The following is a 24937-nucleotide window of genomic DNA, read 5'->3' as shown; positions in this document are numbered from 1 at the left end:
TAGCAAACAACATGGAAGCTATGACACAGGTATGCAGAAAAAGGTATTGTGGACGACTCCTGTGAAATTGAATGAATAGAGAGAGGCACTTACCTTTTCAAAAGAGAAATAAATAAAAATAGACAATGTCTGAGAGGAAAGGGCCTGTTGTCTCTTTTTTAGAGCTGCAGTACAAGACATATTTTAATGATGGGAGAGCAGCATAAGGATGCGTGCAGTGCGCTTGCTTTAAATGGCCTGCTGGTAGCCCCAGCCCTCGCTTATGGCCATACCACCCTGTGCAGGCCCGAACTCGTCTGATCTCGGAAGCCAAACAGGGCTGGGCCTGGTTAGTACTTGGATGGGAGACTTCCTTGGAATACCAGGTGCTGTAAGATTTTTCTTTTCCTTGTTTGTTTTAACTCATAACTTGATCCCCTTGATCAACTGGGATATATTTATTTATCCTTGGAAATTGGTTGTTTGATTGATTTTCTTTCATTTAGCTTTCTCTGTGGCAAAGGACAGCTTGCTCATTTATCTTGCCTCCTACAGAAAGCAGTAGAGGGTTTTTTTTTGCTCTTTCTTGACTGCAACATACAGAGTTGGAAAGTACAAACAAAGTGCAGTGCTTCCAAAATTTGGTGGACACATCCGAAAGAAAGCGTCCTGAGGTCATTTTTTAAGTAGAGAAGAGTTTTCTTTGGCCACTGGATTATTATTATGTGTTAAGCATATAATTGTGCAGCTGAGTATGCCCTCTTTTAGCAAACCACATGGAAGCTGTGACACAGGTATGCAGAAAAAGGTATTGTGGACGACTCCTGTGAAATTGAATAAATAGAGAGGCACTTACCTTTTCAAAAGAGAAATAAATAAAAATTGACACTGTCTGAGAGGAAAGGGCCTGTTGTCTCTTTTTTAGATCTGCAGTACAAGACATATTTTAATTATGGGAGAGCAGCATAAGGATGTGTGCAGTGCGCTTGCTTTAAATGGCCTGCTGGTAGCCGCAGCACTCGCTTACGGCCATACCACCCTGTGCAGGTCCCGAACTCGTCTGATCTCGGAAGCCAAACAGGGCTGGGCCTGGTTAGTACTTGGGTGGGAGACTTCCTGGGAATACCAGGTGCTGTAAGATTTTTCTTTTCCTTGTTTGTTTTAACTCATACACTCCCCTGGCTCAACTGGGATATATTTATTTATCCTTGGAAATTTGATTGATTTTCTTTCATTTAGCTTTCTCTGTGGCAAAGGACAGCTTGCTCATTTATCTTGCCTCCTACAGAAAGCAGTAGAGGGTTTTTTTGCTCTTTCTTGACTGCAACATACAGAGTAGGAAAGTACAAACAAAGTGCAGTGCTTCCAAAATTTGGTGGACACATCCGAAAGAAAGCGTCCTGAGGTCATTTTTTAAGTAGAGAAGAGTTTTCTTTGGCCACTGGATTATTATTATGTGTTAAGCCTATAATTGTGCAGCTGAGTATGCCCTCTTTTAGCAAACAACATGGAAGCTATGACACAGGTATGCAGAAAAAGGTATTGTGGACTGACTCCTGTGAAATTGAATGAATAGAGAGGAGGCACTTACCTTTTCAAAAAGAGAAATAAATAAAAATAGACAATGTCTGAGAGGAAAGGGCCTGTTGTCTCTTTTTTTAGAGCTGCAGTACAAGACATATTTTAATGATGGGAGAGCAGCATAAGGATGCGTGCAGTGCGCTTGCTTTAAATGGCCTGCTGGTAGCCCCAGCCCTCGCTTATGGCCATACCACCCTGTGCAGGCCCGAACTCGTCTGATCTCGGAAGCCAAACAGGGCTGGGCCTGGTTAGTACTTGGATGGGAGACTTCCTGGGAATACCAGGTGCTGTAAGATTTTTCTTTTCCTTGTTTGTTTTAACTCATAACTTGATCCCCTTGATCAACTGGGATATATTTATTTATCCTTGGAAATTGGTTGTTTGATTTTTTCTTTCATTTAGCTTTCTCTGTGGCAAAGGACAGCTTGCTCATTTATCTTGCCTCCTACAGAAAGCAGTAGAGGGTTTTTTTTTTGCTCTTTCTTGACTGCAACATACAGAGTTGGAAAGTACAAACAAAGTGCAGTGCTTCCAAAATTTGGTGGACACATCCGAAAGAAAGCGTCCTGAGGTCATTTTTTAAGTAGAGAAGAGTTTTCTTTGGCCACTGGATTATTATTATGTGTTAAGCATATAATTGTGCAGCTGAGTATGCCCTCTTTTAGCAAACCACATGGAAGCTGTGACACAGGTATGCAGAAAAAGGTATTGTGGACGACTCCTGTGAAATTGAATAAATAGAGAGGCACTTACCTTTTCAAAAAGAGAAATAAATAAAAATTGACACTGTCTGAGAGGAAAGGGCCTGTTGTCTCTTTTTTTAGATCTGCAGTACAAGACATATTTTAATGATGGGAGAGCAGCATAAGGATGTGTGCAGTGCGCTTGCTTTAAATGGCCTGCTGGTAGCCGCAGCACTCGCTTACGGCCATACCACCCTGTGCAGGTCCGAACTCGTCTGATCTCGGAAGCCAAACAGGGCTGGGCCTGGTTAGTACTTGGGTGGGAGACTTCCTGGGAATACCAGGTGCTGTAAGATTTTTCTTTTCCTTGTTTGTTTTAACTCATACACTCCCCCCTGGCTCAACTGGGATATATTTATTTATCCTTGGAAATTTGATTGATTTTCTTTCATTTAGCTTTCTCTGTGGCAAAGGACAGCTTGCTCATTTATCTTGCCTCCTACAGAAAGCAGTAGAGGTTTTTTTTTTGCTCTTTCTTGACTGCAACATACAGAGTAGGAAAGTACAAACAAAGTGCAGTGCTTCCAAAATTTGGTGGACACATCCGAAAGAAAGCGTCCTGAGGTCATTTTTTAAGTAGAGAAGAGTTTTCTTTGGCCACTGGATTATTATTATGTGTTATGCATACAATTGTGCAGCTGAGTATGCCCTCTTTTAGCAAACCACATGGAAGCTGTGACACAGGTATGCAGAAAAAGGTATTGTGGACGACTCCTGTGAAATTGAATGACTTAGAGAGGCACTTACCTTTTCAAAAAGAGAAATAAATAAAAATTGACACTGTCTGAGAGGAAAGGGCCTGTTGTCTCTTTTTTTAGATCTGCAGTACAAGACATATTTTAATGATGGGAGAGCAGCATAAGGATGTGTGCAGTGCGCTTGCTTTAAATGGCCTGCTGGTAGCCGCAGCACTCGCTTACAGCCATATACCACCCTGTGCAGGTCCGAACTCGTCTGATCTCGGAAGCCAAACAGGGCTGGGCCTGGTTAGTACTTGGGTGGGAGACTTCCTGGGAATACCAGGTGCTGTAAGATTTTTCTTTTCCTTGTTTGTTTTAACTCATACACTCCCCTGGCTCAACTGGGATATATTTATTTATCCTTGAAATTTGATTGATTTTCTTTCATTTAGCTTTCTCTGTGGCAAAGGACAGCTTGCTCATTTATCTTGCCTCCTACAGAAAGCAGTAGAGGGTTTTTTTTTTTGCTCTTTCTTGACTGCAACATACAGAGTTGGAAAGTACAAACAAAGTGCAGTGCTTCCAAAATTTGGTGGACACATCCGAAAGAAAGCGTCCTGAGGTCATTTTTAAGTAGAGAAGAGTTTTCTTTGGCCACTGGATTATTATTATGTGTTAAGCATATAATTGTGCAGCTGAGTATGCCCTCTTTTAGCAAACCACATGGAAGCTGTGACACAGGTATGCAGAAAAAGGTATTGTGGACGACTCCTGTGAAATTGAATAAATAGAGAGGCACTTACCTTTTCAAAAAGAGAAATAAATAAAAATTGACACTGTCTGAGAGGAAAGGGCCTGTTGTCTCTTTTTTTAGAGCTGCAGTACAAGACATATTTTAATGATGGGAGAGCAGCATAAGGATGCGTGCAGTGCGCTTGCTTTAAATGGCCTGCTGGTAGCCCCAGCCCTCGCTTATGGCCATACCACCCTGTGCAGGCCCGAACTCGTCTGATCTCGGAAGCCAAACAGGGCTGGGCCTGGTTAGTACTTGGATGGGAGACTTCCTTGGAATACCAGGTGCTGTAAGATTTTTCTTTTCCTTGTTTGTTTTAACTCATAACTTGATCCCCTTGATCAACTGGGATATATTTATTTATCCTTGGAAATTGGTTGTTTGATTGATTTTCTTTCATTTAGCTTTCTCTGTGGCAAAGGACAGCTTGCTCATTTATCTTGCCTCCTACAGAAAGCAGTAGAGGGTTTTTTTTTTGCTCTTTCTTGACTGCAACATACAGAGTTGGAAAGTACAAACAAAGTGCAGTGCTTCCAAAATTTGGTGGACACATCCGAAAGAAAGCGTCCTGAGGTCATTTTTTAAGTAGAGAAGAGTTTTCTTTGGCCACTGGATTATTATTATGTGTTAAGCATATAATTGTGCAGCTGAGTATGCCCTCTTTTAGCAAACCACATGGAAGCTGTGACACAGGTATGCAGAAAAAGGTATTGTGGACGACTCCTGTGAAATTGAATAAATAGAGAGGCACTTACCTTTTCAAAAAGAGAAATAAATAAAAATAGACAATGTCTGAGAGGAAAGGGCCTGTTGTCTCTTTTTTAGATCTGCAGTACAAGACATATTTTAATTATGGGAGAGCAGCATAAGGATGTGTGCAGTGCGCTTGCTTTAAATGGCCTGCTGGTAGCCGCAGCACTCGCTTACGGCCATACCACCCTGTGCAGGTCCGAACTCGTCTGATCTCGGAAGCCAAACAGGGCTGGGCCTGGTTAGTACTTGGGTGGGAGACTTCCTGGGAATACCAGGTGCTGTAAGATTTTTCTTTTCCTTGTTTGTTTTAACTCATACACTCCCCTGGCTCAACTGGGATATATTTATTTATCCTTGGAAATTGTGATTGATTTTCTTTCATTTAGCTTTCTCTGTGGCAAAGGACAGCTTGCTCATTTATCTTGCCTCCTACAGAAAGCAGTAGAGGTTTTTTTTGCTCTTTCTTGACTGCAACATACAGAGTAGGAAAGTACAAACAAAGTGCAGTGCTTCCAAAATTTGGTGGACACATCCGAAAGAAAGCGTCCTGAGGTCATTTTTTAAGTAGAGAAGAGTTTTCTTTGGCCACTGGATTATTATTATGTGTTATGCATACAATTGTGCAGCTGAGTATGCCCTCTTTTAGCAAACCACATGGAAGCTGTGACACAGGTATGCAGAAAAAAGGTATTGTGGACGACTCCTGTGAAATTGAATGACTTAGAGAGGCACTTACCTTTTCAAAAAGAGAAATAAATAAAAATTGACACTGTCTGAGAGGAAAGGGCCTGTTGTCTCTTTTTTAGATCTGCAGTACAAGACATATTTTAATGATGGGAGAGCAGCATAAGGATGTGTGCAGTGCGCTTGCTTTAAATGGCCTGCTGGTAGCCGCAGCACTCGCTTACGGCCATACCACCCTGTGCAGGTCCGAACTCGTCTGATCTCGGAAGCCAAACAGGGCTGGGCCTGGTTAGTACTTGGGTGGGAGACTTCCTGGGAATACCAGGTGCTGTAAGATTTTTCTTTTCATTGTTTGTTTTAACTCATACACTCCCCTGGCTCAACTGGGATATATTTATTTATCCTTGGAAATTGGTTGTTTGATTGATTTTCTTTCATTTAGCTTTCTCTGTGGCAAAGGACAGCTTGCTCATTTATCTTGCCTCCTACAGAAAGCAGTAGAGGGTTTTTTTGCTCTTTCTTGACTGCAACATACAGAGTAGGAAAGTACAAACAAAGTGCAGTGCTTCCAAAATTTGGTGGACACATCCGAAAGAAAGCGTCCTGAGGTCATTTTTAAGTAGAGAAGAGTTTTCTTTGGCCACTGGATTATTATTATGTGTTAAGCCTATAATTGTGCAGCTGAGTATGCCCTCTTTTAGCAAACAACATGGAAGCTATGACACAGGTATGCAGAAAAAGGTATTGTGGACGACTCCTGTGAAATTGAATGAATAGAGAGGAGGCACTTACCTTTTCAAAAAGAGAAATAAATAAAAATAGACAATGTCTGAGAGGAAAGGGCCTGTTGTCTCTTTTTTTAGAGCTGCAGTACAAGACATATTTTAATGATGGGAGAGCAGCATAAGGATGCGTGCAGTGCGCTTGCTTTAAATGGCCTGCTGGTAGCCCCAGCCCTCGCTTATGGCCATACCACCCTGTGCAGGCCCGAACTCGTCTGATCTCGGAAGCCAAACAGGGCTGGGCCTGGTTAGTACTTGGATGGGAGACTTCCTGGGAATACCAGGTGCTGTAAGATTTTTCTTTTCCTTGTTTGTTTTAACTCATAACTTGATCCCCCTGGATCAACTGGGATATATTTATTTATCCTTGGAAATTGGTTGTTTGATTGATTTTCTTTCATTTAGCTTTCTCTGTGGCAAAGGACAGCTTGCTCATTTATCTTGCCTCCTACAGAAAGCAGTAGAGGGTTTTTTTTTTGCTCTTTCTTGACTGCAACATACAGAGTTGGAAAGTACAAACAAAGTGCAGTGCTTCCAAAATTTGGTGGACACATCCGAAAGAAAGCGTCCTGAGGTCATTTTTTAAGTAGAGAAGAGTTTCTTTGGCCACTGGATTATTATTATGTGTTAAGCATATAATTGTGCAGCTGAGTATGCCCTCTTTAGCAAACCACATGGAAGCTGTGACACAGGTATGCAGAAAAAGGTATTGTGGACGACTCCTGTGAAATTGAATAAATAGAGAGGCACTTACCTTTTCAAAAAGAGAAATAAATAAAAATTGACACTGTCTGAGAGGAAAGGGCCTGTTGTCTCTTTTTTAGATCTGCAGTACAAGACATATTTTAATGATGGGAGAGCAGCATAAGGATGTGTGCAGTGCGCTTGCTTTAAATGGCCTGCTGGTAGCCGCAGCACTCGCTTACGGCCATACCACCCTGTGCAGGTCCGAACTCGTCTGATCTCGGAAGCCAAACAGGGCTGGGCCTGGTTAGTACTTGGGTGGGAGACTTCCTGGGAATACCAGGTGCTGTAAGATTTTTCTTTTCCTTGTTTGTTTTAACTCATACACTCCCCTGGCTCAACTGGGATATATTTATTTATCCTTGGAAATTTGGATTGATTTTCTTTCATTTAGCTTTCTCTGTGGCAAAGGACAGCTTGCTCATTTATCTTGCCTCCTACAGAAAGCAGTAGAGGTTTTTTTTTGCTCTTTCTTGACTGCAACATACAGAGTAGGAAAGTACAAACAAAGTGCAGTGCTTCCAAAATTTGGTGGACACATCCGAAAGAAAGCGTCCTGAGGTCATTTTTTAAGTAGAGAAGAGTTTTCTTTGGCCACTGGATTATTATTATGTGTTATGCATACAATTGTGCAGCTGAGTATGCCCTCTTTTAGCAAACCACATGGAAGCTGTGACACAGGTATGCAGAAAAAGGTATTGTGGACGACTCCTGTGAAATTGAATGACTAGAGAGGCACTTACCTTTTCAAAAGAGAAATAAATAAAAATTGACACTGTCTGAGAGGAAAGGGCCTGTTGTCTCTTTTTTTAGATCTGCAGTACAAGACATATTTTAATGATGGAGAGCAGCATAAGGATGTGTGCAGTGCGCTTGCTTTAAATGGCCTGCTGGTAGCCGCAGCACTCGCTTACGGCCATACCACCCTGTGCAGGTCCGAACTCGTCTGATCTCGGAAGCCTAACAGGGCTGGGCCTGGTTAGTACTTGGGTGGGAGACTTCCTGGGAATACCAGGTGCTGTAAGATTTTTCTTTTCCTTGTTTGTTTTAACTCATACACTCCCCCCTGGCTCAACTGGGATATATTTATTTATCCTTGGAAATTTGATTGATTTTCTTTCATTTAGCTTTCTCTGTGGCAAAGGACAGCTTGCTCATTTATCTTGCCTCCTACAGAAAGCAGTAGAGGGGTTTTTTTTTTTTGCTCTTTCTTGACTGCAACATACAGAGTTGGAAAGTACAAACAAAGTGCAGTGCTTCCAAAATTTGGTGGACACATCCGAAAGACAGCGTCCTGAGGTCATTTTTTAAGTAGAGAAGAGTTTTCTTTGGCCACTGGATTATTATTATGTGTTAAGCATATAATTGTGCAGCTGAGTATGCCCTCTTTTAGCAAACCACATGGAAGCTGTGACACAGGTATGCAGAAAAGGTATTGTGGACGACTCCTGTGAAATTGAATAAATAGAGAGGCACTTACCTTTTCAAAAGAGAAATAAATAAAAATTGACACTGTCTGAGAGGAAAGGGCCTGTTGTCTCTTTTTAGATCTGCAGTACAAGACATATTTTAATTATGGGAGAGCAGCATAAGGATGTGTGCAGTGCGCTTGCTTTAAATGGCCTGCTGGTAGCCGCAGCACTCGCTTACGGCCATACCACCCTGTGCAGGTCCGAACTCGTCTGATCTCGGAAGCCAAACAGGGCTGGGCCTGGTTAGTACTTGGGTGGGAGACTTCCTGGGAATACCAGGTGCTGTAAGATTTTTCTTTTCCTTGTTTGTTTTAACTCATACACTCCCCTGGCTCAACTGGGATATATTTATTTATCCTTGGAAATTTGATTGATTTTCTTTCATTTAGCTTTCTCTGTGGCAAAGGACAGCTTGCTCATTTATCTTGCCTCCTACAGAAAGCAGTAGAGGTTTTTTTTGCTCTTTCTTGACTGCAACATACAGAGTAGGAAAGTACAAACAAAGTGCAGTGCTTCCAAAATTTGGTGGACACATCCGAAAGAAAGCGTCCTGAGGTCATTTTTTAAGTAGAGAAGAGTTTTCTTTGGCCACTGGATTATTATTATGTGTTAAGCCTATAATTGTGCAGCTGAGTATGCCCTTTTTAGCAAACAACATGGAAGCTATGACACAGGTATGCAGAAAAAGGTATTGTGGACGACTCCTGTGAAATTGAATGAATAGAGAGGAGGCACTTACCTTTTCAAAAAGAGAAATAAATAAAAATAGACAATGTCTGAGAGGAAAGGGCCTGTTGTCTCTTTTTTAGAGCTGCAGTACAAGACATATTTTAATGATGGGAGAGCAGCATAAGGATGCGTGCAGTGCGCTTGCTTTAAATGGCCTGCTGGTAGCCCCAGCCCTCGCTTATGGCCATACCACCCTGTGCAGGCCCGAACTCGTCTGATCTCGGAAGCCAAACAGGGCTGGGCCTGGTTAGTACTTGGATGGGAGACTTCCTTGGAATACCAGGTGCTGTAAGATTTTTCTTTTCCTTGTTTGTTTTAACTCATAACTTGATCCCCTTGATCAACTGGGATATATTTATTTATCCTTGGAAATTGGTTGTTTGATTGATTTTCTTTCATTTAGCTTTCTCTGTGGCAAAGGACAGCTTGCTCATTTATCTTGCCTCCTACAGAAAGCAGTAGAGGGTTTTTTTTTGCTCTTTCTTGACTGCAACATACAGAGTTGGAAAGTACAAACAAAGTGCAGTGCTTCCAAAATTTGGTGGACACATCCGAAAGAAAGCGTCCTGAGGTCATTTTTTAAGTAGAGAAGAGTTTTCTTTGGCCACTGGATTATTATTATGTGTTAAGCATATAATTGTGCAGCTGAGTATGCCCTCTTTAGCAAACCACATGGAAGCTGTGACACAGGTATGCAGAAAAAGGTATTGTGGACGACTCCTGTGAAATTGAATAAATAGAGAGGCACTTACCTTTTCAAAAAGAGAAATAAATAAAAATTGACACTGTCTGAGAGGAAAGGGCCTGTTGTCTCTTTTTTTAGATCTGCAGTACAAGACATATTTTAATTATGGGAGAGCAGCATAAGGATGTGTGCAGTGCGCTTGCTTTAAATGGCCTGCTGGTAGCCGCAGCACTCGCTTACGGCCATACCACCCTGTGCAGGTCCGAACTCGTCTGATCTCGGAAGCCAAACAGGGCTGGGCCTGGTTAGTACTTGGGTGGGAGACTTCCTGGGAATACCAGGTGCTGTAAGATTTTTCTTTTCCTTGTTTGTTTTAACTCATACACTCCCCCCTGGCTCAACTGGGATATATTTATTTATCCTTGGAAATTTGATTGATTTTCTTTCATTTAGCTTTCTCTGTGGCAAAGGACAGCTTGCTCATTTATCTTGCCTCCTACAGAAAGCAGTAGAGGGTTTTTTTTGCTCTTTCTTGACTGCAACATACAGAGTAGGAAAGTACAAACAAAGTGCAGTGCTTCCAAAATTTGGTGGACACATCCGAAAGAAAGCGTCCTGAGGTCATTTTTTAAGTAGAGAAGAGTTTTCTTTGGCCACTGGATTATTATTATGTGTTAAGCCTATAATTGTGCAGCTGAGTATGCCCTTTTAGCAAACAACATGGAAGCTATGACACAGGTATGCAGAAAAAGGTATTGTGGACGACTCCTGTGAAATTGAATGAATAGAGAGGAGGCACTTACCTTTTCAAAAAGAGAAATAAATAAAAATAGACAATGTCTGAGAGGAAAGGGCCTGTTGTCTCTTTTTTAGAGCTGCAGTACAAGACATATTTTAATGATGGGAGAGCAGCATAAGGATGCGTGCAGTGCGCTTGCTTTAAATGGCCTGCTGGTAGCCCCAGCCCTCGCTTATGGCCATACCACCCTGTGCAGGCCCGAACTCGTCTGATCTCGGAAGCCAAACAGGGCTGGGCCTGGTTAGTACTTGGATGGGAGACTTCCTGGGAATACCAGGTGCTGTAAGATTTTTCTTTTCCTTGTTTGTTTTAACTCATAACTTGATCCCCCTTGATCAACTGGGATATATTTATTTATCCTTGGAAATTGGTTGTTTGATTTTTCTTTCATTTAGCTTCTCTGTGGCAAAGGACAGCTTGCTCATTTATCTTGCCTCCTACAGAAAGCAGTAGAGGGTTTTTTTTTTGCTCTTTCTTGACTGCAACATACAGAGTTGGAAAGTACAAACAAAGTGCAGTGCTTCAAAATTTGGTGGACACATCCGAAAGAAAGCGTCCTGAGGTCATTTTTAAGTAGAGAAGAGTTTTCTTTGGCCACTGGATTATTATTATGTGTTAAGCATATAATTGTGCAGCTGAGTATGCCCTCTTTTAGCAAACCACATGGAAGCTGTGACACAGGTATGCAGAAAAAGGTATTGTGGACGACTCCTGTGAAATTGAATAAATAGAGAGGCACTTACCTTTTCAAAAAGAGAAATAAATAAAAAATTGACACTGTCTGAGAGGAAAGGGCCTGTTGTCTCTTTTTTAGATCTGCAGTACAAGACATATTTTAATTATGGGAGAGCAGCATAAGGATGTGTGCAGTGCGCTTGCTTTAAATGGCCTGCTGGTAGCCGCAGCACTCGCTTACGGCCATACCACCCTGTGCAGGTCCGAACTCGTCTGATCTCGGAAGCCAAACAGGGCTGGGCCTGGTTAGTACTTGGGTGGGAGACTTCCTGGGAATACCAGGTGCTGTAAGATTTTTCTTTTCCTTGTTTGTTTTAACTCATACACTCCCCTGGCTCAACTGGGATATATTTATTTATCCTTGGAAATTTGATTGATTTTCTTTCATTTAGCTTTCTCTGTGGCAAAGGACAGCTTGCTCATTTATCTTGCCTCCTACAGAAAGCAGTAGAGGGTTTTTTTTGCTCTTTCTTGACTGCAACATACAGAGTAGGAAAGTACAAACAAAGTGCAGTGCTTCCAAAATTTGGTGGACACATCCGAAAGAAAGCGTCCTGAGGTCATTTTTTAAGTAGAGAAGAGTTTTCTTTGGCCACTGGATTATTATTATGTGTTAAGCCTATAATTGTGCAGCTGAGTATGCCCTTTTAGCAAACAACATGGAAGCTATGACACAGGTATGCAGAAAAAGGTATTGTGGACGACTCCTGTGAAATTGAATGAATAGAGAGGAGGCACTTACCTTTTCAAAAAGAGAAATAAATAAAAATAGACAATGTCTGAGAGGAAAGGGCCTGTTGTCTCTTTTTTTTAGAGCTGCAGTACAAGACATATTTTAATGATGGGAGAGCAGCATAAGGATGCGTGCAGTGCGCTTGCTTTAAATGGCCTGCTGGTAGCCCCAGCCCTCGCTTATGGCCATACCACCCTGTGCAGGCCCGAACTCGTCTGATCTCGGAAGCCAAACAGGGCTGGGCCTGGTTAGTACTTGGATGGGAGACTTCCTGGGAATACCAGGTGCTGTAAGATTTTTCTTTTCCTTGTTTGTTTTAACTCATAACTTGATCCCCTTGATCAACTGGGATATATTTATTTATCCTTGGAAATTGGTTGTTTGATTTTTCTTTCATTTAGCTTTCTCTGTGGCAAAGGACAGCTTGCTCATTTATCTTGCCTCCTACAGAAAGCAGTAGAGGGTTTTTTTTTTGCTCTTTCTTGACTGCAACATACAGAGTTGGAAAGTACAAACAAAGTGCAGTGCTTCCAAAATTTGGTGGACACATCCGAAAGAAAGCGTCCTGAGGTCATTTTTTAAGTAGAGAAGAGTTTTCTTTGGCCACTGGATTATTATTATGTGTTAAGCATATAATTGTGCAGCTGAGTATGCCCTCTTTTAGCAAACCACATGGAAGCTGTGACACAGGTATGCAGAAAAAGGTATTGTGGACGACTCCTGTGAAATTGAATAAATAGAGAGGCACTTACCTTTTCAAAAGAGAAATAAATAAAAATTGACACTGTCTGAGAGGAAAGGGCCTGTTGTCTCTTTTTTAGATCTGCAGTACAAGACATATTTTAATGATGGGAGAGCAGCATAAGGATGTGTGCAGTGCGCTTGCTTTAAATGGCCTGCTGGTAGCCGCAGCACTCGCTTACGGCCATACCACCCTGTGCAGGTCCGAACTCGTCTGATCTCGGAAGCCAAACAGGGCTGGGCCTGGTTAGTACTTGGGTGGGAGACTTCCTGGGAATACCAGGTGCTGTAAGATTTTTCTTTTCCTTGTTTGTTTTAACTCATACACTCCCCTGGCTCAACTGGGATATATTTATTTATCCTTGAAATTTGATTGATTTTCTTTCATTTAGCTTTCTCTGTGGCAAAGGACAGCTTGCTCATTTATCTTGCCTCCTACAGAAAGCAGTAGAGGTTTTTTTTTTGCTCTTTCTTGACTGCAACATACAGAGTAGGAAAGTACAAACAAAGTGCAGTGCTTCCAAAATTTGGTGGACACATCCGAAAGAAAGCGTCCTGAGGTCATTTTTTAAGTAGAGAAGAGTTTTCTTTGGCCACTGGATTATTATTATGTGTTATGCATACAATTGTGCAGCTGAGTATGCCCTCTTTTAGCAAACCACATGGAAGCTGTGACACAGGTATGCAGAAAAAGGTATTGTGGACGACTCCTGTGAAATTGAATGACTTAGAGAGGCACTTACCTTTTCAAAAAGAGAAATAAATAAAAATTGACACTGTCTGAGAGGAAAGGGCCTGTTGTCTCTTTTTTTAGATCTGCAGTACAAGACATATTTTAATGATGGGAGAGCAGCATAAGGATGCGTGCAGTGCGCTTGCTTTAAATGGCCTGCTGGTAGCCCCAGCCCTCGCTTATGGCCATACCACCCTGTGCAGGCCCGAACTCGTCTGATCTCGGAAGCCAAACAGGGCTGGGCCTGGTTAGTACTTGGATGGGAGACTTCCTTGGAATACCAGGTGCTGTAAGATTTTTCTTTTCCTTGTTTGTTTTAACTCATAACTTGATCCCCCTTGATCAACTGGGATATATTTATTTATCCTTGGAAATTGGTTGTTTGATTTTCTTTCATTTAGCTTTCTCTGTGGCAAAGGACAGCTTGCTCATTTATCTTGCCTCCTACAGAAAGCAGTAGAGGGTTTTTTTTTGCTCTTTCTTGACTGCAACATACAGAGTTGGAAAGTACAAACAAAGTGCAGTGCTTCCAAAATTTGGTGGACACATCCGAAAGAAAGCGTCCTGAGGTCATTTTTTAAGTAGAGAAGAGTTTTCTTTGGCCACTGGATTATTATTATGTGTTAAGCATATAATTGTGCAGCTGAGTATGCCCTCTTTTAGCAAACCACATGGAAGCTGTGACACAGGTATGCAGAAAAAGGTATTGTGGACGACTCCTGTGAAATTGAATAAATAGAGAGGCACTTACCTTTTCAAAAAGAGAAATAAATAAAAATTGACACTGTCTGAGAGGAAAGGGCCTGTTGTCTCTTTTTTTAGATCTGCAGTACAAGACATATTTTAATGATGGGAGAGCAGCATAAGGATGTGTGCAGTGCGCTTGCTTTAAATGGCCTGCTGGTAGCCGCAGCACTCGCTTACGGCCATACCACCCTGTGCAGGTCCGAACTCGTCTGATCTCGGAAGCCAAACAGGGCTGGGCCTGGTTAGTACTTGGGTGGGAGACTTCCTGGGAATACCAGGTGCTGTAAGATTTTTCTTTTCCTTGTTTGTTTTAACTCATACACTCCCCCTGGCTCAACTGGGATATATTTATTTATCCTTGGAAATTTGATTGATTTTCTTTCATTTAGCTTTCTCTGTGGCAAAGGACAGCTTGCTCATTTATCTTGCCTCCTACAGAAAGCAGTAGAGGTTTTTTTTGCTCTTTCTTGACTGCAACATACAGAGTAGGAAAGTACAAACAAAGTGCAGTGCTTCCAAAATTTGGTGGACACATCCGAAAGAAAGCGTCCTGAGGTCATTTTTTAAGTAGAGAAGAGTTTTCTTTGGCCACTGGATTATTATTATGTGTTATGCATACAATTGTGCAGCTGAGTATGCCCTCTTTTAGCAAACCACATGGAAGCTGTGACACAGGTATGCAGAAAAAGGTATTGTGGACGACTCCTGTGAAATTGAATGACTTAGAGAGGCACTTACCTTTTCAAAAGAGAAATAAATAAAAATTGACACTGTCTGAGAGGAAAGGGCCTGTTGTCTCTTTTTTAGATCTGCAGTACAAGACATATTTTAATGATGGGAGAGCAGCATAAGGATGTGTGCAGTGCGCTTGCTTTAAATGGCCTGCTGGTAGCCGCAGCACTCGCTTACGGCCATACCACCCTGTGCAGGTCCGAACTCGTCTGATCTCGGAAGCCAAACAGGGCTGGGCCTGGTTAGTACTTGGGTGGGAGACTTCCTGGGAATACCAGGTGCTGTAAGATTTTTCTTTTCCTTGTTTGTTTTAACTCATACACTCCCCCCTGGCTCAACTGGGATATATTTATTTATCCTTGGAAATTTGATTGATTTTCTTTCATTTAGCTTTCTCTGTGGCAAAGGACAGCTTGCTCATTTATCTTGCCTCCTACAGAAAGCAGTAGAGGGGTTTTTTTTTTTGCTCTTTCTTGACTGCAACATACAGAGTTGGAAAGTACAAACAAAGTGCAGTGCTTCCAAAATTTGGTGGACACATCCGAAAGAAAGCGTCCTGAGGTCATTTTTTAAGTAGAGAAGAGTTTTCTTTGGCCACTGGATTATTATTATGTGTTAAGCATATAATTGTGCAGCTGAGTATGCCCTCTTTAGCAAACCACATGGAAGCTGTGACACAGGTATGCAGAAAAAGGTATTGTGGACGACTCCTGTGAAATTGAATAAATAGAGAGGCACTTACCTTTTCAAAAGAGAAATAAATAAAAATTGACACTGTCTGAGAGGAAAGGGCCTGTTGTCTCTTTTTTAGAGCTGCAGTACAAGACATATTTTAATGATGGGAGAGCAGCATAAGGATGCGTGCAGTGCGCTTGCTTTAAATGGCCTGCTGGTAGCCCCAGCCCTCGCTTATGGCCATACCACCCTGTGCAGGCCCGAACTCGTCTGATCTCGGAAGCCAAACAGGGCTGGGCCTGGTTAGTACTTGGATGGGAGACTTCCTTGGAATACCAGGTGCTGTAAGATTTTTCTTTTCCTTGTTTGTTTTAACTCATAACTTGATCCCCTTGATCAACTGGGATATATTTATTTATCCTTGGAAATTGGTTGTTTGATTGATTTTTCTTTCATTTAGCTTTCTCTGTGGCAAAGGACAGCTTGCTCATTTATCTTGCCTCCTACAGAAAGCAGTAGAGGGTTTTTTTTTGCTCTTTCTTGACTGCAACATACAGAGTTGGAAAGTACAAACAAAGTGCAGTGCTTCCAAAATTTGGTGGACACATCCGAAAGAAAGCGTCCTGAGGTCATTTTTTAAGTAGAGAAGAGTTTTCTTTGGCCACTGGATTATTATTATGTGTTAAGCATATAATTGTGCAGCTGAGTATGCCCTCTTTTAGCAAACCACATGGAAGCTGTGACACAGGTATGCAGAAAAAGGTATTGTGGACGACTCCTGTGAAATTGAATAAATAGAGAGGCACTTACCTTTTCAAAAGAGAAATAAATAAAAATAGACAATGTCTGAGAGGAAAGGGCCTGTTGTCTCTTTTTTAGATCTGCAGTACAAGACATATTTTAATTATGGGAGAGCAGCATAAGGATGTGTGCAGTGCGCTTGCTTTAAATGGCCTGCTGGTAGCCGCAGCACTCGCTTACGGCCATACCACCCTGTGCAGGTCCGAACTCGTCTGATCTCGGAAGCCAAACAGGGCTGGGCCTGGTTAGTACTTGGGTGGGAGACTTCCTGGGAATACCAGGTGCTGTAAGATTTTTCTTTTCCTTGTTTGTTTTAACTCATACACTCCCCCTGGCTCAACTGGGATATATTTATTTATCCTTGGAAATTTGATTGATTTTCTTTCATTTAGCTTTCTCTGTGGCAAAGGACAGCTTGCTCATTTATCTTGCCTCCTACAGAAAGCAGTAGAGGTTTTTTTTTGCTCTTTCTTGACTGCAACATACAGAGTAGGAAAGTACAAACAAAGTGCAGTGCTTCCAAAATTTGGTGGACACATCCGAAAGAAAGCGTCCTGAGGTCATTTTTTAAGTAGAGAAGAGTTTTCTTTGGCCACTGGATTATTATTATGTGTTATGCATACAATTGTGCAGCTGAGTATGCCCTCTTTTAGCAAACCACATGGAAGCTGTGACACAGGTATGCAGAAAAAGGTATTGTGGACGACTCCTGTGAAATTGAATGACTTAGAGAGGCACTTACCTTTTCAAAAAGAGAAATAAATAAAATTGACACTGTCTGAGAGGAAAGGGCCTGTTGTCTCTTTTTTAGATCTGCAGTACAAGACATATTTTAATGATGGGAGAGCAGCATAAGGATGTGTGCAGTGCGCTTGCTTTAAATGGCCTGCTGGTAGCCGCAGCACTCGCTTACGGCCATACCACCCTGTGCAGGTCCGAACTCGTCTGATCTCGAAGCCAAACAGGGCTGGGCCTGGTTAGTACTTGGGTGGGAGACTTCCTGGGAATACCAGGTGCTGTAAGATTTTTCTTTTCATTGTTTGTTTTAACTCATACACTCCCCCTGGCTCAACTGGGATATATTTATTTATCCTTGGAAATTGGTTGTTTGATTGATTTTCTTTCATTTAGCTTTCTCTGTGGCAAAGGACAGCTTGCTCATTTATCTTGCCTCCTACAGAAAGCAGTAGAGGGTTTTTTTTGCTCTTTCTTGACTGCAACATACAGAGTAGGAAAGTACAAACAAAGTGCAGTGCTTCCAAAATTTGGTGGACACATCCGAAAGAAAGCGTCCTGAGGTCATTTTTTAAGTAGAGAAGAGTTTTCTTTGGCCACTGGATTATTATTATGTGTTAAGCCTATAATTGTGCAGCTGAGTATGCCCTTTTTAGCAAACAACATGGAAGCTATGACACAGGTATGCAGAAAAAGGTATTGTGGACGACTCCTGTGAAATTGAATGAATAGAGAGGAGGCACTTACCTTTTCAAAAAGAGAAATAAATAAAAATAGACAATGTCTGAGAGGAAAGGGCCTGTTGTCTCTTTTTTAGAGCTGCAGTACAAGACATATTTTAATGATGGGAGAGCAGCATAAGGATGCGTGCAGTGCGCTTGCTTTAAATGGCCTGCTGGTAGCCCCAGCCCTCGCTTATGGCCATACCACCCTGTGCAGGCCCGAACTCGTCTGATCTCGGAAGCCAAACAGGGCTGGGCCTGGTTAGTACTTGGATGGGAGACTTCCTGGGAATACCAGGTGCTGTAAGATTTTTCTTTTCCTTGTTTGTTTTAACTCATAACTTGATCCCCTGGATCAACTGGGATATATTTATTTATCCTTGGAAATTGGTTGTTTGATTGATTTTCTTTCATTTAGCTTTCTCTGTGGCAAAGGACAGCTTGCTCATTTATCTTGCCTCCTACAGAAAGCAGTAGAGGGTTTTTTTTTTGCTCTTTCTTGACTGCAACATACAGAGTTGGAAAGTACAAACAAAGTGCAGTGCTTCCAAAATTTGGTGGACACATCCGAAAGAAAGCGTCCTGAGGTCATTTTTTAAGTAGAGAAGAGTTTTCTTTGGCCACTGGATTATTATTATGTGTTAAGCATATAATTGTGCAGCTGAGTATGCCCTCTTTTAGCAAACCACATGGAAGCTGTGACACAGGTATGCAGAAAAAGGTATTGTGGACGACTCCTGTGAAATTGAATAAATAGAGAGGCACTTACCTTTTCAAAAGAGAAATAAATAAAAATTGACACTGTCTGAGAGGAAAGGGCCTGTTGTCTCTTTTTTTAGATCTGCAGTACAAGACATATTTTAATGATGGGAGAGCAGCATAAGGATGTGTGCAGTGCGCTTGCTTTAAATGGCCTGCTGGTAGCCGCAGCACTCGCTTACGGCCATACCACCCTGTGCAGGTCCGAACTCGTCTGATCTCGGAAGCCAAACAGGGCTGGGCCTGGTTAGTACTTGGGTGGGAGACTTCCTGGGAATACCAGGTGCTGTAAGATTTTTCTTTTCCTTGTTTGTTTTAACTCATACACTCCCCCTGGCTCAACTGGGATATATTTATTTATCCTTGGAAATTTGATTGATTTTCTTTCATTTAGCTTTCTCTGTGGCAAAGGACAGCTTGCTCATTTATCTTGCCTCCTACAGAAAGCAGTAGAGGTTTTTTTGCTCTTTCTTGACTGCAACATACAGAGTAGGAAAGTACAAACAAAGTGCAGTGCTTCCAAAATTTGGTGGACACATCCGAAAGAAAGCGTCCTGAGGTCATTTTTAAGTAGAGAAGAGTTTTCTTTGGCCACTGGATTATTATTATGTGTTATGCATACAATTGTGCAGCTGAGTATGCCCTCTTTTAGCAAACCACATGGAAGCTGTGACACAGGTATGCAGAAAAAGGTATTGTGGACGACTCCTGTGAAATTGAATGACTTAGAGAGGCACTTACCTTTTCAAAAAGAGAAATAAATAAAAATTGACACTGTCTGAGAGGAAAGGGCCTGTTGTCTCTTTTTTAGATCTGCAGTACAAGACATATTTTAATGATGGGAGAGCAGCATAAGGATGTGTGCAGTGCGCTTGCTTTAAATGGCCTGCTGGTAGCCGCAGCACTCGCTTACGGCCATACCACCCTGTGCAGGTCCGAACTCGTCTGATCTCGGAAGCCAAACAGGGCTGGGCCTGGTTAGTACTTGGGTGGGAGACTTCCTGGGAATACCAGGTGCTGTAAGATTTTTCTTTTCCTTGTTTGTTTTAACTCATACACTCCCCTGGCTCAACTGGGATATATTTATTTATCCTTGGAAATTTGATTGATTTTCTTTCATTTAGCTTTCTCTGTGGCAAAGGACAGCTTGCTCATTTATCTTGCCTCCTACAGAAAGCAGTAGAGGGTTTTTTTTGCTCTTTCTTGACTGCAACATACAGAGTAGGAAAGTACAAACAAGTGCAGTGCTTCCAAAATTTGGTGGACACATCCGAAAGAAAGCGTCCTGAGGTCATTTTTTAAGTAGAGAAGAGTTTTCTTTGGCCACTGGATTATTATTATGTGTTAAGCCTATAATTGTGCAGCTGAGTATGCCCTTTTTAGCAAACAACATGGAAGCTATGACACAGGTATGCAGAAAAAGGTATTGTGGACGACTCCTGTGAAATTGAATGAATAGAGAGGAGGCACTTACCTTTTCAAAAAGAGAAATAAATAAAAATAGACAATGTCTGAGAGGAAAGGGCCTGTTGTCTCTTTTTTAGAGCTGCAGTACAAGACATATTTTAATGATGGGAGAGCAGCATAAGGATGCGTGCAGTGCGCTTGCTTTAAATGGCCTGCTGGTAGCCCCAGCCCTCGCTTATGGCCATACCACCCTGTGCAGGCCCGAACTCGTCTGATCTCGGAAGCCAAACAGGGCTGGGCCTGGTTAGTACTTGGATGGGAGACTTCCTTGGAATACCAGGTGCTGTAAGATTTTTCTTTTCCTTGTTTGTTTTAACTCATAACTTGATCCCCCTTGATCAACTGGGATATATTTATTTATCCTTGGAAATTGGTTGTTTGATTGATTTTCTTTCATTTAGCTTTCTCTGTGGCAAAGGACAGCTTGCTCATTTATCTTGCCTCCTACAGAAAGCAGTAGAGGTTTTTTTTTTGCTCTTTCTTGACTGCAACATACAGAGTAGGAAAGTACAAACAAAGTGCAGTGCTTCCAAAATTTGGTGGACACATCCGAAAGAAAGCGTCCTGAGGTCATTTTTTAAGTAGAGAAGAGTTTTCTTTGGCCACTGGATTATTATTATGTGTTAAGCATATAATTGTGCAGCTGAGTATGCCCTCTTTTAGCAAACCACATGGAAGCTGTGACACAGGTATGCAGAAAAGGTATTGTGGACGACTCCTGTGAAATTGAATAAATAGAGAGGCACTTACCTTTTCAAAAAGAGAAATAAATAAAAATTGACACTGTCTGAGAGGAAAGGGCCTGTTGTCTCTTTTTTTAGATCTGCAGTACAAGACATATTTTAATTATGGGAGAGCAGCATAAGGATGTGTGCAGTGCGCTTGCTTTAAATGGCCTGCTGGTAGCCGCAGCACTCGCTTACGGCCATACCACCCTGTGCAGGTCCGAACTCGTCTGATCTCGGAAGCCAAACAGGGCTGGGCCTGGTTAGTACTTGGGTGGGAGACTTCCTGGGAATACCAGGTGCTGTAAGATTTTTCTTTTCCTTGTTTGTTTTAACTCATACACTCCCCTGGCTCAACTGGGATATATTTATTTATCCTTGGAAATTTGATTGATTTTCTTTCATTTAGCTTTCTCTGTGGCAAAGGACAGCTTGCTCATTTATCTTGCCTCCTACAGAAAGCAGTAGAGGGTTTTTTTTTGCTCTTTCTTGACTGCAACATACAGAGTAGGAAAGTACAAACAAAGTGCAGTGCTTCCAAAATTTGGTGGACACATCCGAAAGAAAGCGTCCTGAGGTCATTTTTAAGTAGAGAAGAGTTTTCTTTGGCCACTGGATTATTATTATGTGTTAAGCCTATAATTGTGCAGCTGAGTATGCCCTTTTTAGCAAACAACATGGAAGCTATGACACAGGTATGCAGAAAAAGGTATTGTGGACGACTCCTGTGAAATTGAATGAATAGAGAGGAGGCACTTACCTTTTCAAAAGAGAAATAAATAAAAATAGACAATGTCTGAGAGGAAAGGGCCTGTTGTCTCTTTTTTAGAGCTGCAGTACAAGACATATTTTAATGATGGGAGAGCAGCATAAGGATGCGTGCAGTGCGCTTGCTTTAAATGGCCTGCTGGTAGCCCCAGCCCTCGCTTATGGCCATACCACCCTGTGCAGGCCCGAACTCGTCTGATCTCGGAAGCCAAACAGGGCTGGGCCTGGTTAGTACTTGGATGGGAGACTTCCTGGGAATACCAGGTGCTGTAAGATTTTTCTTTTCCTTGTTTGTTTTAACTCATAACTTGATCCCCTTGGATCAACTGGGATATATTTATTTATCCTTGGAAATTGGTTGTTTGATTTTCTTTTCATTTAGCTTTCTCGTGGCAAAGGACAGCTTGCTCATTTATCTTGCCTCCTACAGAAAGCAGTAGAGGGTTTTTTTTTTGCTCTTTCTTGACTGCAACATACAGAGTTGGAAAGTACAAACAAAGTGCAGTGCTTCTAAAATTTGGTGGACACATCCGAAAGAAAGCGTCCTGAGGTCATTTTTTAAGTAGAGAAGAGTTTTCTTTGGCCACTGGATTATTATTATGTGTTAAGCATATAATTGTGCAGCTGAGTATGCCCTCTTTAGCAAACCACATGGAAGCTGTGACACAGGTATGCAGAAAAAGGTATTGTGGACGACTCCTGTGAAATTGAATAAATAGAGAGGCACTTACCTTTTCAAAAAGAGAAATAAATAAAAATTGACACTGTCTGAGAGGAAAGGGCCTGTTGTCTCTTTTTTTAGATCTGCAGTACAAGACATATTTTAATGATGGGAGAGCAGCATAAGGATGTGTGCAGTGCGCTTGCTTTAAATGGCCTGCTGGTAGCCGCAGCACTCGCTTACGGCCATACCACCCTGTGCAGGTCCGAACTCGTCTGATCTCGGAAGCCAAACAGGGCTGGGCCTGGTTAGTACTTGGGTGGGAGACTTCCTGGGAATACCAGGTGCTGTAAGATTTTTCTTTTCCTTGTTTGTTTTAACTCATACACTCCCCTGGCTCAACTGGGATATATTTATTTATCCTTGGAAATTTGATTGATTTTCTTTCATTTAGCTTTCTCTGTGGCAAAGGACAGCTTGCTCATTTATCTTGCCTCCTACAGAAAGCAGTAGAGGTTTTTTTTTGCTCTTTCTTGACTGCAACATACAGAGTAGGAAAGTACAAACAAAGTGCAGTGCTTCCAAAATTTGGTGGACACATCCGAAAGAAAGCGTCCTGAGGTCATTTTTTAAGTAGAGAAGAGTTTTCTTTGGCCACTGGATTATTATTATGTGTTATGCATACAATTGTGCAGCTGAGTATGCCCTCTTTTAGCAAACCACATGGAAGCTGTGACACAGGTATGCAGAAAAGGTATTGTGGACGACTCCTGTGAAATTGAATGACTTAGAGAGGCACTTACCTTTTCAAAAAGAGAAATAAATAAAAATTGACACTGTCTGAGAGGAAAGGGCCTGTTGTCTCTTTTTTTAGATCTGCAGTACAAGACATATTTTAATGATGGGAGAGCAGCATAAGGATGTGTGCAGTGCGCTTGCTTTAAATGGCCTGCTGGTAGCCGCAGCACTCGCTTACGGCCATACCACCCTGTGCAGGTCCGAACTCGTCTGATCTCGGAAGCCAAACAGGGCTGGGCCTGGTTAGTACTTGGGTGGGAGACTTCCTGGGAATACCAGGTGCTGTAAGATTTTTCTTTTCCTTGTTTGTTTTAACTCATACACTCCCCCCTGGCTCAACTGGGATATATTTATTTATCCTTGGAAATTGGTTGTTTGATTGATTTTCTTTCATTTAGCTTTCTCTGTGGCAAAGGACAGCTTGCTCATTTATCTTGCCTCCTACAGAAAGCAGTAGAGGGGTTTTTTTTTTTTGCTCTTTCTTGACTGCAACATACAGAGTTGGAAAGTACAAACAAAGTGCAGTGCTTCCAAAATTTGGTGGACACATCCGAAAGAAAGCGTCCTGAGGTCATTTTTTAAGTAGAGAAGAGTTTTCTTTGGCCACTGGATTATTATTATGTGTTAAGCATATAATTGTGCAGCTGAGTATGCCCTCTTTTAGCAAAACCACATGGAAGCTGTGACACAGGTATGCAGAAAAAGGTATTGTGGACGACTCCTGTGAAATTGAATAAATAGAGAGGCACTTACCTTTTCAAAAGAGAAATAAATAAAAATTGACACTGTCTGAGAGGAAAGGGCCTGTTGTCTCTTTTTTTAGAGCTGCAGTACAAGACATATTTTAATGATGGGAGAGCAGCATAAGGATGCGTGCAGTGCGCTTGCTTTAAATGGCCTGCTGGTAGCCGCCAGCCCTCGCTTATGGCCATACCACCCTGTGCAGGCCCGAACTCGTCTGATCTCGGAAGCCAAACAGGGCTGGGCCTGGTTAGTACTTGGATGGGAGACTTCCTGGGAATACCAGGTGCTGTAAGATTTTTCTTTTCCTTGTTTGTTTTAACTCATAACTTGACTCCCCCTTGGATCAACTGGGATATATTTATTTATCCTTGGAAATTGGTTGTTTGATTGATTTTCTTTCATTTAGCTTTCTCTGTGGCAAAGGACAGCTTGCTCATTTATCTTGCCTCCTACAGAAAGCAGTAGAGGTTTTTTTTTTGCTCTTTCTTGACTGCAACATACAGAGTTGGAAAGTACAAACAAAGTGCAGTGCTTCCAAAATTTGGTGGACACATCCGAAAGAAAGCGTCCTGAGGTCATTTTTTAAGTAGAGAAGAGTTTTCTTTGGCCACTGGATTATTATTATGTGTTAAGCATATAATTGTGCAGCTGAGTATGCCCTCTTTTAGCAAACCACATGGAAGCTGTGACACAGGTATGCAGAAAAAGGTATTGTGGACGACTCCTGTGAAATTGAATAAATAGAGAGGCACTTACCTTTTCAAAAAGAGAAATAAATAAAAATAGACAATGTCTGAGAGGAAAGGGCCTGTTGTCTCTTTTTTTAGATCTGCAGTACAAGACATATTTTAATTATGGGAGAGCAGCATAAGGATGTGTGCAGTGCGCTTGCTTTAAATGGCCTGCTGGTAGCCGCAGCACTACGCTTACGGCCATACACACCCTGTGCAGGTCCGAACTCGTCTGATCTCGGAAGCCAAACAGGGCTGGGCCTGGTTAGTACTTGGGTGGGAGACTTCCTGGGAATACCAGGTGCTGTAAGATTTTTCTTTTCCTTGTTTGTTTTAACTCATACACTCCCCCCTGGCTCAACTGGGATATATTTATTTATCCTTGGAAATTTGATTGATTTTCTTTCATTTAGCTTTCTCTGTGGCAAAGGACAGCTTGCTCATTTATCTTGCCTCCTACAGAAAGCAGTAGAGGTTTTTTTTTTGCTCTTTCTTGACTGCAACAT

At 41.9% G+C, this 24937-nt stretch overlaps 34 pseudogenes; all 34 read left to right on the top strand.

The window, feature by feature from the left end:
• The first annotated feature begins 258 nt into the window (after positions 1-258).
• LOC127642592 (uncharacterized) lies at positions 259-377 on the top strand (annotated as a pseudogene).
• A 623-nt stretch (positions 378-1000) lies between these two features.
• On the top strand, positions 1001-1120 carry LOC127642670 (uncharacterized; annotated as a pseudogene).
• Positions 1121-1737: 617 nt separating this feature from the next.
• On the top strand, positions 1738-1856 carry LOC127642662 (uncharacterized; annotated as a pseudogene).
• Positions 1857-2480: 624 nt separating this feature from the next.
• Positions 2481-2599, top strand: LOC127642581 (uncharacterized; annotated as a pseudogene).
• Positions 2600-3217: 618 nt separating this feature from the next.
• On the top strand, positions 3218-3338 carry LOC127642626 (uncharacterized; annotated as a pseudogene).
• A 615-nt stretch (positions 3339-3953) lies between these two features.
• LOC127642591 (uncharacterized) lies at positions 3954-4072 on the top strand (annotated as a pseudogene).
• Positions 4073-4697: 625 nt separating this feature from the next.
• LOC127642696 (uncharacterized) lies at positions 4698-4816 on the top strand (annotated as a pseudogene).
• Positions 4817-5431: 615 nt separating this feature from the next.
• LOC127642695 (uncharacterized) lies at positions 5432-5550 on the top strand (annotated as a pseudogene).
• Positions 5551-6172: 622 nt separating this feature from the next.
• On the top strand, positions 6173-6291 carry LOC127642661 (uncharacterized; annotated as a pseudogene).
• A 624-nt stretch (positions 6292-6915) lies between these two features.
• LOC127642694 (uncharacterized) lies at positions 6916-7034 on the top strand (annotated as a pseudogene).
• A 613-nt stretch (positions 7035-7647) lies between these two features.
• LOC127642601 (uncharacterized) lies at positions 7648-7766 on the top strand (annotated as a pseudogene).
• Positions 7767-8383: 617 nt separating this feature from the next.
• LOC127642693 (uncharacterized) lies at positions 8384-8502 on the top strand (annotated as a pseudogene).
• A 614-nt stretch (positions 8503-9116) lies between these two features.
• On the top strand, positions 9117-9235 carry LOC127642590 (uncharacterized; annotated as a pseudogene).
• Positions 9236-9859: 624 nt separating this feature from the next.
• Positions 9860-9978, top strand: LOC127642692 (uncharacterized; annotated as a pseudogene).
• Positions 9979-10594: 616 nt separating this feature from the next.
• On the top strand, positions 10595-10713 carry LOC127642660 (uncharacterized; annotated as a pseudogene).
• A 621-nt stretch (positions 10714-11334) lies between these two features.
• LOC127642690 (uncharacterized) lies at positions 11335-11453 on the top strand (annotated as a pseudogene).
• Positions 11454-12069: 616 nt separating this feature from the next.
• On the top strand, positions 12070-12188 carry LOC127642659 (uncharacterized; annotated as a pseudogene).
• Positions 12189-12809: 621 nt separating this feature from the next.
• On the top strand, positions 12810-12928 carry LOC127642689 (uncharacterized; annotated as a pseudogene).
• A 615-nt stretch (positions 12929-13543) lies between these two features.
• Positions 13544-13662, top strand: LOC127642589 (uncharacterized; annotated as a pseudogene).
• A 622-nt stretch (positions 13663-14284) lies between these two features.
• Positions 14285-14403, top strand: LOC127642688 (uncharacterized; annotated as a pseudogene).
• Positions 14404-15016: 613 nt separating this feature from the next.
• On the top strand, positions 15017-15135 carry LOC127642687 (uncharacterized; annotated as a pseudogene).
• A 617-nt stretch (positions 15136-15752) lies between these two features.
• On the top strand, positions 15753-15871 carry LOC127642588 (uncharacterized; annotated as a pseudogene).
• Positions 15872-16495: 624 nt separating this feature from the next.
• Positions 16496-16614, top strand: LOC127642686 (uncharacterized; annotated as a pseudogene).
• Positions 16615-17228: 614 nt separating this feature from the next.
• Positions 17229-17346, top strand: LOC127642627 (uncharacterized; annotated as a pseudogene).
• Positions 17347-17969: 623 nt separating this feature from the next.
• Positions 17970-18088, top strand: LOC127642658 (uncharacterized; annotated as a pseudogene).
• Positions 18089-18713: 625 nt separating this feature from the next.
• Positions 18714-18832, top strand: LOC127642685 (uncharacterized; annotated as a pseudogene).
• A 612-nt stretch (positions 18833-19444) lies between these two features.
• On the top strand, positions 19445-19563 carry LOC127642684 (uncharacterized; annotated as a pseudogene).
• Positions 19564-20177: 614 nt separating this feature from the next.
• On the top strand, positions 20178-20296 carry LOC127642587 (uncharacterized; annotated as a pseudogene).
• A 625-nt stretch (positions 20297-20921) lies between these two features.
• LOC127642683 (uncharacterized) lies at positions 20922-21040 on the top strand (annotated as a pseudogene).
• Positions 21041-21654: 614 nt separating this feature from the next.
• Positions 21655-21773, top strand: LOC127642656 (uncharacterized; annotated as a pseudogene).
• Positions 21774-22395: 622 nt separating this feature from the next.
• On the top strand, positions 22396-22514 carry LOC127642682 (uncharacterized; annotated as a pseudogene).
• A 614-nt stretch (positions 22515-23128) lies between these two features.
• LOC127642681 (uncharacterized) lies at positions 23129-23247 on the top strand (annotated as a pseudogene).
• A 629-nt stretch (positions 23248-23876) lies between these two features.
• On the top strand, positions 23877-23995 carry LOC127642655 (uncharacterized; annotated as a pseudogene).
• A 629-nt stretch (positions 23996-24624) lies between these two features.
• Positions 24625-24744, top strand: LOC127642634 (uncharacterized; annotated as a pseudogene).
• Positions 24745-24937: the final 193 nt, after the last annotated feature.

The sequence above is a fragment of the Xyrauchen texanus genome, unplaced genomic scaffold (assembly GCF_025860055.1).
Source record: "Xyrauchen texanus isolate HMW12.3.18 unplaced genomic scaffold, RBS_HiC_50CHRs HiC_scaffold_72, whole genome shotgun sequence".
Classification (NCBI taxonomy): domain Eukaryota; kingdom Metazoa; phylum Chordata; class Actinopteri; order Cypriniformes; family Catostomidae; genus Xyrauchen; species Xyrauchen texanus.
This window is presented reverse-complemented; position numbering and strand designations above follow the sequence as displayed.